This window comes from Oncorhynchus keta, chromosome 22 (genome assembly GCF_023373465.1).
Source record: "Oncorhynchus keta strain PuntledgeMale-10-30-2019 chromosome 22, Oket_V2, whole genome shotgun sequence".
Taxonomy (NCBI): Eukaryota; Metazoa; Chordata; class Actinopteri; order Salmoniformes; family Salmonidae; genus Oncorhynchus; species Oncorhynchus keta.
In genome coordinates, this window is record NC_068442.1 from 55,370,473 (window position 1) to 55,383,319 (window position 12,847).

At 47.8% G+C, this 12,847-nt stretch overlaps 1 protein-coding gene and 1 long non-coding RNA gene across 11 annotated transcripts in view; one reads left to right on the forward strand and one right to left on the reverse strand.

Moving 5' to 3' along the window:
* Positions 1 to 12,847, forward strand: part of tp63 (tumor protein p63) — a 112,569-nt gene that overhangs the window by 74,258 nt on the left and 25,464 nt on the right. The gene's annotated exons all lie outside the window — the stretch shown is intronic.
* On the reverse strand, positions 475 to 10,121 carry LOC127910759 (uncharacterized). Of its 4 annotated transcripts, none has more exons than XR_008076130.1 (3): positions 4,889 to 5,032; positions 3,917 to 4,654; positions 475 to 735 (listed from the first exon to the last, which is right to left on the reverse strand). It is a non-coding gene; the product is annotated as an uncharacterized LOC127910759 (long non-coding RNA). The 4 variants fall into 4 exon arrangements; XR_008076129.1 differs by lacking the exons at positions 475 to 735; positions 4,889 to 5,032 and adding exons at positions 1,776 to 2,171; positions 8,849 to 10,121; XR_008076128.1 differs by lacking the exons at positions 475 to 735; positions 4,889 to 5,032 and adding exons at positions 1,776 to 2,171; positions 6,435 to 6,810.

Here is a 12,847-nt window from a genome sequence, read left to right on the forward strand (position 1 = left end):
CTCTCTGAGAGACAGACAGATACATACTGGAGTCCACTAGCACCTACCTACTCTCTGACAGACAGACAGATACATACTGGAGTCCACTAGCACCTACCTACTCTCTGACAGACAGACAGATACATACTGGAGTCCACTAGCACCTACCTACTCTCTGAGAGACAGATACATACTGGAGTCCACCAGCACCTACCTACTCTCTGACAGACAGACAGATACATACTGGAGTCCACTAGCACCTACCTACTCTCTGAGAGACAGACAGATACATACTGGAGTCCACCAGCACCTACCTACTCTCTGACAGACAGATACATACTGGAGTCCACTAGCACCTACCTACTCTCTGACAGACAGACAGACAGATACATACTGGAGTCCACTAGCACCTACCTACTCTCTGAGAGACAGACAGATACATACTGGAGTCCACTAGCACCTACCTACTCTCTGAGAGACAGATACATACTGGAGTCCACCAGCACCTACCTACTCTCTGACAGACAGACAGATACATACTGGAGTCCACTAGCACCTACCTACTCTCTGACAGACAGACAGATACATACTGGAGTCCACTAGCACCTACCTACTCTCTGACAGACAGACAGATACATACTGGAGTCCACTAGCACCTACCTACTCTCTGACAGACAGACAGATACATACTGGAGTCCACTAGCACCTACCTACTCTCTGACAGACAGACAGATACATACTGGAGTCCACCAGCACCTACCTACTCTCTGACAGACAGACAGATACATACTGGAGTCCACTAGCACCTACCTACTCTCTGAGAGACAGAGAGATACATACTGGAGTCCACTAGCACCTACCTACTCTCTGAGAGACAGATACATACTGGAGTCCACTAGCACCTACCTACTCTCTGACAGACAGACAGATACATACTGGAGTCCACTAGCACCTACCTACTCTCTGAGAGACAGACAGATACATACTGGAGTCCACTAGCACCTACCTACTCTCTGACAGACAGACACATACTGGAGTCCACCAGCACCTACCTACTCTCTGAGAGACAGACAGATACATACTGGAGTCCACTAGCACCTACCTACTCTCTGACAGACAGACAGATACATACTGGAGTCCACTAGCACCTACCTACTCTCTGACAGACAGACAGATACATACTGGAGTCCACTAGCACCTACCTACTCTCTGAGAGACAGACAGATACATACTGGAGTCCACTAGCACCTACCTACTCTCTGAGAGACAGACAGATACATACTGGAGTCCACTAGCACCTACCTACTCTCTGACAGACAGACAGATACATACTGGAGTCCACTAGCACCTACCTACTCTCTGAGAGACAGAGATACATACTGGAGTCCACCAGCACCTACCTACTCTCTGACAGACAGACAGATACATACTGGAGTCCACTAGCACCTACCTACTCTCTGAGAGACAGACAGATACATACTGGAGTCCACTAGCACCTACCTACTCTCTGACAGACAGACAGATACATACTGGAGTCCACTAGCACCTACCTACTCTCTGACAGACAGACACATACTGGAGTCCACCAGCACCTACCTACTCTCTGACAGACAGACAGGTACATACTGGAGTCCACCAGCACCTACCTACTCTCTGACAGACAGACAGATACATACTGGAGTCCACCAGCACCTACCTACTCTCTGACAGACAGACAGATACATACTGGAGTCCACCAGCACCTACCTACTCTCTGAGAGACAGACAGATACATACTGGAGTCCACCAGCACCTACCTACTCTCTGACAGACAGACAGATACATACTGGAGTCCACTAGCACCTACCTACTCTCTGACAGACAGACAGATACATACTGGAGTCCACCAGCACCTACCTACTCTCTGACAGACAGACAGATACATACTGGAGTCCACTAGCACCTACCTACTCTCTGACAGACAGACAGATAAATACTGGAGTCCACTAGCACCTACCTACTCTCTGACAGACAGACAGATACATACTGGAGTCCACTAGCACCTACCTACTCTCTGACAGACAGACAGATACATACTGGAGTCCACTAGCACCTACCTACTCTCTGACAGACAGACAGATACATACTGGAGTCCACTAGCACCTACCTACTCTCTGACAGACAGACAGATACATACTGGAGTCCACCAGCACCTACCTACTCTCTGACAGACAGACAGATACATACTGGAGTCCACTAGCACCTACCTACTCTCTGACAGACAGACAGATACTACTGGAGTCCACTAGCACCTACCTACTCTCTGACAGACAGACAGATACATACTGGAGTCCACTAGCACCTACCTACTCTCTGACAGACAGACAGATACATACTGGAGTCCACTAGCACCTACCTACTCTCTGACAGACAGACAGATACATACTGGAGTCCACTAGCACCTACCTACTCTCTGACAGACAGACAGATACATACTGGAGTCCACTAGCACCTACCTACTCTCTGACAGACAGACAGATACATACTGGAGTCCACTAGCACCTACCTACTCTCTGACAGACAGACAGATACATACTGGAGTCCACTAGCACCTACCTACTCTCTGACAGACAGACAGATACATACTGGAGTCCACTAGCACCTACCTACTCTCTGACAGACAGACAGATAAATACTGGAGTCCACTAGCACCTACCTACTCTCTGACAGACAGACAGATACATACTGGAGTCCACTAGCACCTACCTACTCTCTGACAGACAGACAGATACATACTGGAGTCCACTAGCACCTACCTACTCTCTGACAGACAGACAGATACATACTGGAGTCCACTAGCACCTACCTACTCTCTGAGAGACAGACAGATACATACTGGAGTCCACTAGCACCTACCTACTCTCTGACAGACAGACAGATACATACTGGAGTCCACTAGCACCTACCTACTCTCTGACAGACAGACAGATACATACTGGAGTCCACTAGCACCTACCTACTCTCTGACAGACAGACAGATACATACTGGAGTCCACTAGCACCTACCTACTCTCTGACAGACAGACAGATACATACTGGAGTCCACTAGCACCTACCTACTCTCTGAGAGACAGACAGATACATACTGGAGTCCACTAGCACCTACCTACTCTCTGACAGACAGACAGATACATACTGGAGTCCACTAGCACCTACCTACTCTCTGACAGACAGACAGATACATACTGGAGTCCACTAGCACCTACCTACTCTCTGACAGACAGACAGATACATACTGGAGTCCACTAGCACCTACCTACTCTCTGACAGACAGACAGATAAATACTGGAGTCCACTAGCACCTACCTACTCTCTGACAGACAGACAGATACATACTGGAGTCCACTAGCACCTACCTACTCTCTGACAGACAGACAGATACATACTGGAGTCCACTAGCACCTACCTACTCTCTGACAGACAGACAGATACATACTGGAGTCCACTAGCACCTACCTACTCTCTGAGAGACAGACAGATACATACTGGAGTCCACTAGCACCTACCTACTCTCTGACAGACAGACAGATACATACTGGAGTCCACTAGCACCTACCTACTCTCTGACAGACAGACAGATACATACTGGAGTCCACTAGCACCTACCTACTCTCTGACAGACAGACAGATACATACTGGAGTCCACTAGCACCTACCTACTCTCTGACAGACAGACAGATACATACTGGAGTCCACTAGCACCTACCTACTCTCTGAGAGACAGACAGATACATACTGGAGTCCACTAGCACCTACCTACTCTCTGACAGACAGACAGATACATACTGGAGTCCACTAGCACCTACCTACTCTCTGAGAGACAGACAGATACATACTGGAGTCCACTAGCACCTACCTACTCTCTGACAGACAGACACATACTGGAGTCCACCAGCACCTACCTACTCTCTGACAGACAGACAGATACATACTGGAGTCCACTAGCACCTACCTACTCTCTGACAGACAGACAGATACATACTGGAGTCCACTAGCACCTACCTACTCTCTGACAGACAGACACATACTGGAGTCCACTAGCACCTACCTACTCTCTGACAGACAGACAGATACATACTGGAGTCCACTAGCACCTACCTACTCTCTGACAGACAGACAGATACATACTGGAGTCCACTAGCACCTACCTACTCTCTGACAGACAGACACATACTGGAGTCCACTAGCACCTACCTACTCTCTGACAGACAGACAGATACATACTGGAGTCCACTAGCACCTACCTACTCTCTGACAGACAGACAGATACATACTGGAGTCCACTAGCACCTACCTACTCTCTGACAGACAGACAGATACATACTGGAGTCCACTAGCACCTACCTACTCTCTGACAGACAGACAGATACATACTGGAGTCCACTAGCACCTACCTACTCTCTGACAGACAGACACATACTGGAGTCCACTAGCACCTACCTACTCTCTGACAGACAGACAGATACATACTGGAGTCCACTAGCACCTACCTACTCTCTGACAGACAGACAGATACATACTGGAGTCCACTAGCACCTACCTACTCTCTGACAGACAGACAGATACATACTGGAGTCCACTAGCACCTACCTACTCTCTGACAGACAGACAGATACATACTGGAGTCCACCAGCACCTACCTACTCTCTGACAGACAGACAGATACATACTGGAGTCCACCAGCACCTACCTACTCTCTGACAGACAGACACATACTGGAGTCCACTAGCACCTACCTACTCTCTGACAGACAGACACATACTGGAGTCCACTAGCACCTACCTACTCTCTGACAGACAGATACATACTGGAGTCCACCAGCACCTACCTACTCTCTGACAGACAGATACATACTGGAGTCCACCAGCACCTACCTACTCTCTGACAGACAGACAGATACATACTGGAGTCCACTAGCACCTACCTACTCTCTGACAGACAGACAGATACATACTGGAGTCCACTAGCACCTACCTACTCTCTGACAGACAGACAGATACATACTGGAGTCCACTAGCACCTACCTACTCTCTGACAGACAGACACATACTGGAGTCCACCAGCACCTACCTACTCTCTGACAGACAGACAGATACATACTGGAGTCCACTAGCACCTACCTACTCTCTGAGAGACAGACAGATACATACTGGAGTCCACCAGCACCTACCTACTCTCTGACAGACAGACAGATACATACTGGAGTCCACTAGCACCTACCTACTCTCTGACAGACAGACAGATAAATACTGGAGTCCACTAGCACCTACCTACTCTCTGACAGACAGACAGATAAATACTGGAGTCCACTAGCACCTACCTACTCTCTGACAGACAGACAGATACATACTGGAGTCCACTAGCACCTACCTACTCTCTGACAGACAGACACATACTGGAGTCCACTAGCACCTACCTACTCTCTGACAGACAGATACATACTGGAGTCCACCAGCACCTACCTACTCTCTGACAGACAGACAGATACATACTGGAGTCCACTAGCACCTACCTACTCTCTGACAGACAGACACATACTGGAGTCCACTAGCACCTACCTACTCTCTGACAGACAGACACATACTGGAGTCCACTAGCACCTACCTACTCTCTGACAGACAGACAGATACATACTGGAGTCCACTAGCACCTACCTACTCTCTGACAGACAGACACATACTGGAGTCCACCAGCACCTACCTACTCTCTGACAGACAGACAGATACATACTGGAGTCCACCAGCACCTACCTACTCTCTGACAGACACATACTGGAGTCCACTAGCACCTACCTACTCTCTGACAGACACATACTGGAGTCCACTAGCACCTACCTACTCTCTGACAGACACATACTGGAGTCCACTAGCACCTACCTACTCTCTGACAGACACATACTGGAGTCCACCAGCACCTACCTACTCTCTGACAGACAGACACATACTGGAGTCCACTAGCACCTACCTACTCTCTGACAGACACATACTGGAGTCCACTAGCACCTACCTACTCTCTGACAGACACATACTGGAGTCCACCAGCACCTACCTACTCTCTGACAGACAGACACATACTGGAGTCCACTAGCACCTACCTACTCTCTGACAGACACATACTGGAGTCCACTAGCACCTACCTACTCTCTGACAGACACATACTGGAGTCCACCAGCACCTACCTACTCTCTGACAGACAGACAGATACATACTGGAGTCCACTAGCACCTACCTACTCTCTGACAGACAGACACATACTGGAGTCCACTAGCACCTACCTACTCTCTGAGAGACAGACAGATACATACTGGAGTCCACTAGCACCTACCTACTCTCTGACAGACAGACAGATACATACTGGAGTCCACTAGCACCTACCTACTCTCTGACAGACAGATACATACTGGAGTCCACCAGCACCTACCTACTCTCTGACAGACAGACAGATACATACTGGAGTCCACTAGCACCTACCTACTCTCTGACAGACAGACAGATACATACTGGAGTCCACTAGCACCTACCTACTCTCTGACAGACAGACAGATACATACTGGAGTCCACTAGCACCTACCTACTCTCTGACAGACAGACAGATACATACTGGAGTCCACTAGCACCTACCTACTCTCTGACAGACAGACAGATACATACTGGAGTCCACTAGCACCTACCTACTCTCTGACAGACAGATACATACTGGAGTCCACCAGCACCTACCTACTCTCTGACAGACAGACAGATACATACTGGAGTCCACTAGCACCTACCTACTCTCTGAGAGACAGACAGATACATACTGGAGTCCACCAGCACCTACCTACTCTCTGACAGACAGATACATACTGGAGTCCACTAGCACCTACCTACTCTCTGACAGACAGACACATACTGGAGTCCACTAGCACCTACCTACTCTCTGAGAGACAGACAGATACATACTGGAGTCCACTAGCACCTACCTACTCTCTGACAGACAGACAGATACATACTGGAGTCCACTAGCACCTACCTACTCTCTGACAGACAGATACATACTGGAGTCCACCAGCACCTACCTACTCTCTGACAGACAGACAGATACATACTGGAGTCCACCAGCACCTACCTACTCTCTGACAGACAGACAGATACATACTGGAGTCCACTAGCACCTACCTACTCTCTGACAGACAGATACATACTGGAGTCCACCAGCACCTACCTACTCTCTGACAGACAGACAGATACATACTGGAGTCCACCAGCACCTACCTACTCTCTGACAGACAGACAGATACATACTGGAGTCCACTAGCACCTACCTACTCTCTGAGAGACAGACAGATACATACTGGAGTCCACTAGCACCTACCTACTCTCTGAGAGACAGACAGACACATACTGGAGTCCACCAGCACCTACCTACTCTCTGAGAGACAGACAGACACATACTGGAGTCCACTAGCACCTACCTACTCTCTGAGAGACAGACAGATACATACTGGAGTCCACTAGCACCTACCTACTCTCTGACAGACAGACAGATACATACTGGAGTCCACTAGCACCTACCTACTCTCTGACAGACAGATACATACTGGAGTCCACCAGCACCTACCTACTCTCTGACAGACAGACAGATACATACTGGAGTCCACTAGCACCTACCTACTCTCTGACAGACAGATACATACTGGAGTCCACTAGCACCTACCTACTCTCTGACAGACAGACAGATACATACTGGAGTCCACTAGCACCTACCTACTCTCTGACAGACAGACAGATAAATACTGGAGTCCACCAGCACCTACCTACTCTCTGACAGACAGACAGATACATACTGGAGTCCACTAGCACCTACCTACTCTCTGACAGACAGACAGATACATACTGGAGTCCACTAGCACCTACCTACTCTCTGACAGACAGACACATACTGGAGTCCACTAGCACCTACCTACTCTCTGAGAGACAGACAGATACATACTGGAGTCCACCAGCACCTACCTACTCTCTGACAGACAGACAGATACATACTGGAGTCCACTAGCACCTACCTACTCTCTGACAGACAGATACATACTGGAGTCCACCAGCACCTACCTACTCTCTGACAGACAGACAGATACATACTGGAGTCCACCAGCACCTACCTACTCTCTGACAGACAGACAGATACATACTGGAGTCCACTAGCACCTACCTACTCTCTGACAGACAGACAGATACATACTGGAGTCCACTAGCACCTACCTACTCTCTGACAGACAGACAGATACATACTGGAGTCCACTAGCACCTACCTACTCTCTGACAGACAGACAGATACATACTGGAGTCCACTAGCACCTACCTACTCTCTGACAGACAGACAGATACATACTGGAGTCCACTAGCACCTACCTACTCTCTGACAGACAGACAGATACATACTGGAGTCCACTAGCACCTACCTACTCTCTGACAGACAGACAGATACATACTGGAGTCCACTAGCACCTACCTACTTTCTGACAGACAGACAGACACATACTGGAGTCCACCAGCACCTACCTACTCTCTGACAGACAGACAGATACATACTGGAGTCCACTAGCACCTACCTACTCTCTGACAGACAGACAGATACATACTGGAGTCCACCAGCACCTACCTACTCTCTGACAGACAGACAGATACATACTGGAGTCCACCAGCACCTACCTACTCTCTGACAGACAGACAGATACATACTGGAGTCCACCAGCACCTACCTACTCTCTGACAGACAGACAGATACATACTGGAGTCCACTAGCACCTACCTACTCTCTGAGAGACAGACAGATACATACTGGAGTCCACCAGCACCTACCTACTCTCTGACAGACAGACAGATACATACTGGAGTCCACTAGCACCTACCTACTCTCTGACAGACAGACAGATACATACTGGAGTCCACTAGCACCTACCTACTCTCTGACAGACAGACAGATACATACTGGAGTCCACTAGCACCTACCTACTCTCTGACAGACAGACAGATACATACTGGAGTCCACCAGCACCTACCTACTCTCTGACAGACAGACAGATACATACTGGAGTCCACTAGCACCTACCTACTCTCTGACAGACAGACAGATACATACTGGAGTCCACTAGCACCTACCTACTCTCTGACAGACAGACAGATACATACTGGAGTCCACTAGCACCTACCTACTCTCTGACAGACAGACAGATACATACTGGAGTCCACTAGCACCTACCTACTCTCTGACAGACAGACAGATACATACTGGAGTCCACTAGCACCTACCTACTCTCTGACAGACAGACAGATACATACTGGAGTCCACCAGCACCTACCTACTCTCTGACAGACAGACAGATACATACTGGAGTCCACTAGCACCTACCTACTCTCTGACAGACAGACAGATACATACTGGAGTCCACTAGCACCTACCTACTCTCTGACAGACAGATACATACTGGAGTCCACCAGCACCTACCTACTCTCTGACAGACAGACAGATACATACTGGAGTCCACCAGCACCTACCTACTCTCTGACAGACAGACAGATACATACTGGAGTCCACTAGCACCTACCTACTCTCTGACAGACAGACAGATACATACTGGAGTCCACTAGCACCTACCTACTCTCTGACAGACAGACAGATACATACTGGAGTCCACTAGCACCTACCTACTCTCTGACAGACAGACAGATACATACTGGAGTCCACTAGCACCTACCTACTCTCTGACAGACAGACAGATACATACTGGAGTCCACTAGCACCTACCTACTCTCTGACAGACAGACAGATACATACTGGAGTCCACTAGCACCTACCTACTCTCTGACAGACAGACAGATACATACTGGAGTCCACTAGCACCTACCTACTCTCTGACAGACAGACAGATACATACTGGAGTCCACTAGCACCTACCTACTCTCTGACAGACAGACAGATACATACTGGAGTCCACCAGCACCTACCTACTCTCTGACAGACAGACAGATACATACTGGAGTCCACTAGCACCTACCTACTCTCTGACAGACAGACAGATACATACTGGAGTCCACCAGCACCTACCTACTCTCTGAGAGACAGACAGATACATACTGGAGTCCACCAGCACCTACCTACTCTCTGACAGACAGACAGATACATACTGGAGTCCACCAGCACCTACCTACTCTCTGACAGACAGACAGATACATACTGGAGTCCACTAGCACCTACCTACTCTCTGACAGACAGACAGATACATACTGGAGTCCACCAGCACCTACCTACTCTCTGACAGACAGACAGATACATACTGGAGTCCACTAGCACCTACCTACTCTCTGACAGACAGACAGATACATACTGGAGTCCACTAGCACCTACCTACTCTCTGACAGACAGACAGATACATACTGGAGTCCACTAGCACCTACCTACTCTCTGACAGACAGACAGATACATACTGGAGTCCACCAGCACCTACCTACTCTCTGACAGACAGACAGATACATACTGGAGTCCACTAGCACCTACCTACTCTCTGACAGACAGACAGATACATACTGGAGTCCACTAGCACCTACCTACTCTCTGACAGACAGACAGATACATACTGGAGTCCACTAGCACCTACCTACTCTCTGACAGACAGACAGATACATACTGGAGTCCACTAGCACCTACCTACTCTCTGACAGACAGACAGATACATACTGGAGTCCACTAGCACCTACCTACTCTCTGACAGACAGACAGATACATACTGGAGTCCACTGCACCTACCTACTCTCTGACAGACAGACAGATACATACTGGAGTCCACAGCACCTACCTACTGTTGACAGACAGACAGATAATAGGGTTACTGTCCTACCTACCTCTGTTCTATTAGATAAAGGGTTACTGTCCTACCTCTGTTCTATTACAGAAAGGGTTACAGTACCCCCTCTGTTCTATTAGATAAAGGGTTACTGTCCTCCCCTCTGTTCTATTAGATAAAGGGTTACTGTCCTCCTCTGTTCTATTAGATAAAGGGTTACTGTCCTCCTCTGTTCTATTAGATAAAGGGTTACTGTCCCCCTCTGTTCTAGTAGATAAAGGGTTACTGTCCCCCTCTGTTCTATTAGATAAAGGGTTACTGTCCTCCCCTCTGTTCTAGTAGATAAAGGGTTACTGTCCCCCTCTGTTCTAGTAGATAAAGGGTTACTGTCCTCCCCTCTGTTCTAGTAGATAAAGGGTTACTGTCCTCCCCTCTGTTCTAGTAGATAAAGGGTTACTGTCCTCCCCTCTGTTCTAGTAGATAAAGGGTTACTGTCCTCCCCTCTGTTCTAGTAGATAAAGGGTTACTGTCCTCCCTCTGTTCTAGTAGATAAAGGGTTACTGTCCTCCCCTCTGTTCTAGTAGATAAAGGGTTACTGTCCTCCCCTCTGTTCTATTAGATAAAGGGTTACTGTCCTCCTCTGTTCTAGTAGATAAAGGGTTACTGTCCTCCTCTGTTCTAGTAGATAAAGGGTTACTGTCCCCCTCTGTTCTATTAGATAAAGGGTTACTGTCCTCCTCTGTTCTAGTAGATAAAGGGTTACTGTCCTCCTCTGTTCTAGTAGATAAAGGGTTACTGTCCTCCTCTGTTCTAGTAGATAAAGGGTTACTGTCCTCCTCTGTTCTAGTAGATAAAGGGTTACTGTCCTCCCCTCTGTTCTATAAGGGAAAGCACCTAAGTTGTGAAATGCTAGTTTTACTTTGGCTAGCTTGTTTGGTGGAATATATTGGCTGTTATTGAGATGTAGAGTTGCGTAACATTGAGTACTACAGTAATGATATTTGAGCTGAGTGAAGACATCAGCATGATGACTATTTGGATAAGGCTTAAGACAATGGCTGTTTTGACAAATTAACAGTTTTGCTTTTTGGTCACTCACTACATCAGAACCTACTCTCTGTTGTACAAGCCTGAGTATCAGAACCTACTCTCTGTTGTACAAGCCTGAGCATCAGAACCTACTCTCTGTTGTACAAGCCTGAGCATCAGAACCTACTCTCTGTTGTACAAGCCTGATCAGAACCTACTTCTGTTGTACAACCTGAGCATCAGAACATACTCTCTGTTTTGACAAGCCTGGGCATCAGTTTTACTCTCTGTTGTACAAGCCTGAGTATCAGAACCTACTCTCTGTTGTACAAGCCTGAGCATCAGAACCTACTCTCTGTTGTACAAGCCTGAGCATCAGAACCTACTCTCTGTTGTACAAGCCTGAGTATCAGAACCTACTCTCTGTTGTACAAGCCTGAGTATCAGAACCTACTCTCTGTTGTACAACCTGAGCATCAGAACATACTCTCTGTTGTACAAGCCTGGGCATCAGAACCTACTCTCTGTTGTACAAGCCTGAGTATCAGAACCTACTCTCTGTTGTACAAGCCTGAGTATCAGAACCTACTCTCTGTTGTACAAGCCTGAGTATCAGAACCTACTCTCTGTTGTACAAGCCTGAGTATCAGAACCTACTCTCTGTTGTACAAGCCTGAGTATCAGAACCTACTCTCTGTTGTACAAGCCTGAGTATCAGAACCTACTCTCTGTTGTACAAGCCTGAGTATCAGAACCTACTCTCTGTTGTACAACCTGAGTATCAGAACCTACTCTCTGTTGTACAACCTGAGTATCAGAACCTACTCTCTGTTGTACAACCTGAGTATCAGAACCTACTCTCTGTTGTACAACCTGAGTATCAGAACCTACTCTCTGTTGTACAAGCCTGAGTATCAGAACCTACTCTCTGTTGTACAACCTGAGTATCAGAACCTACTCTCTGTTGTACAAGCCTGAGTATCA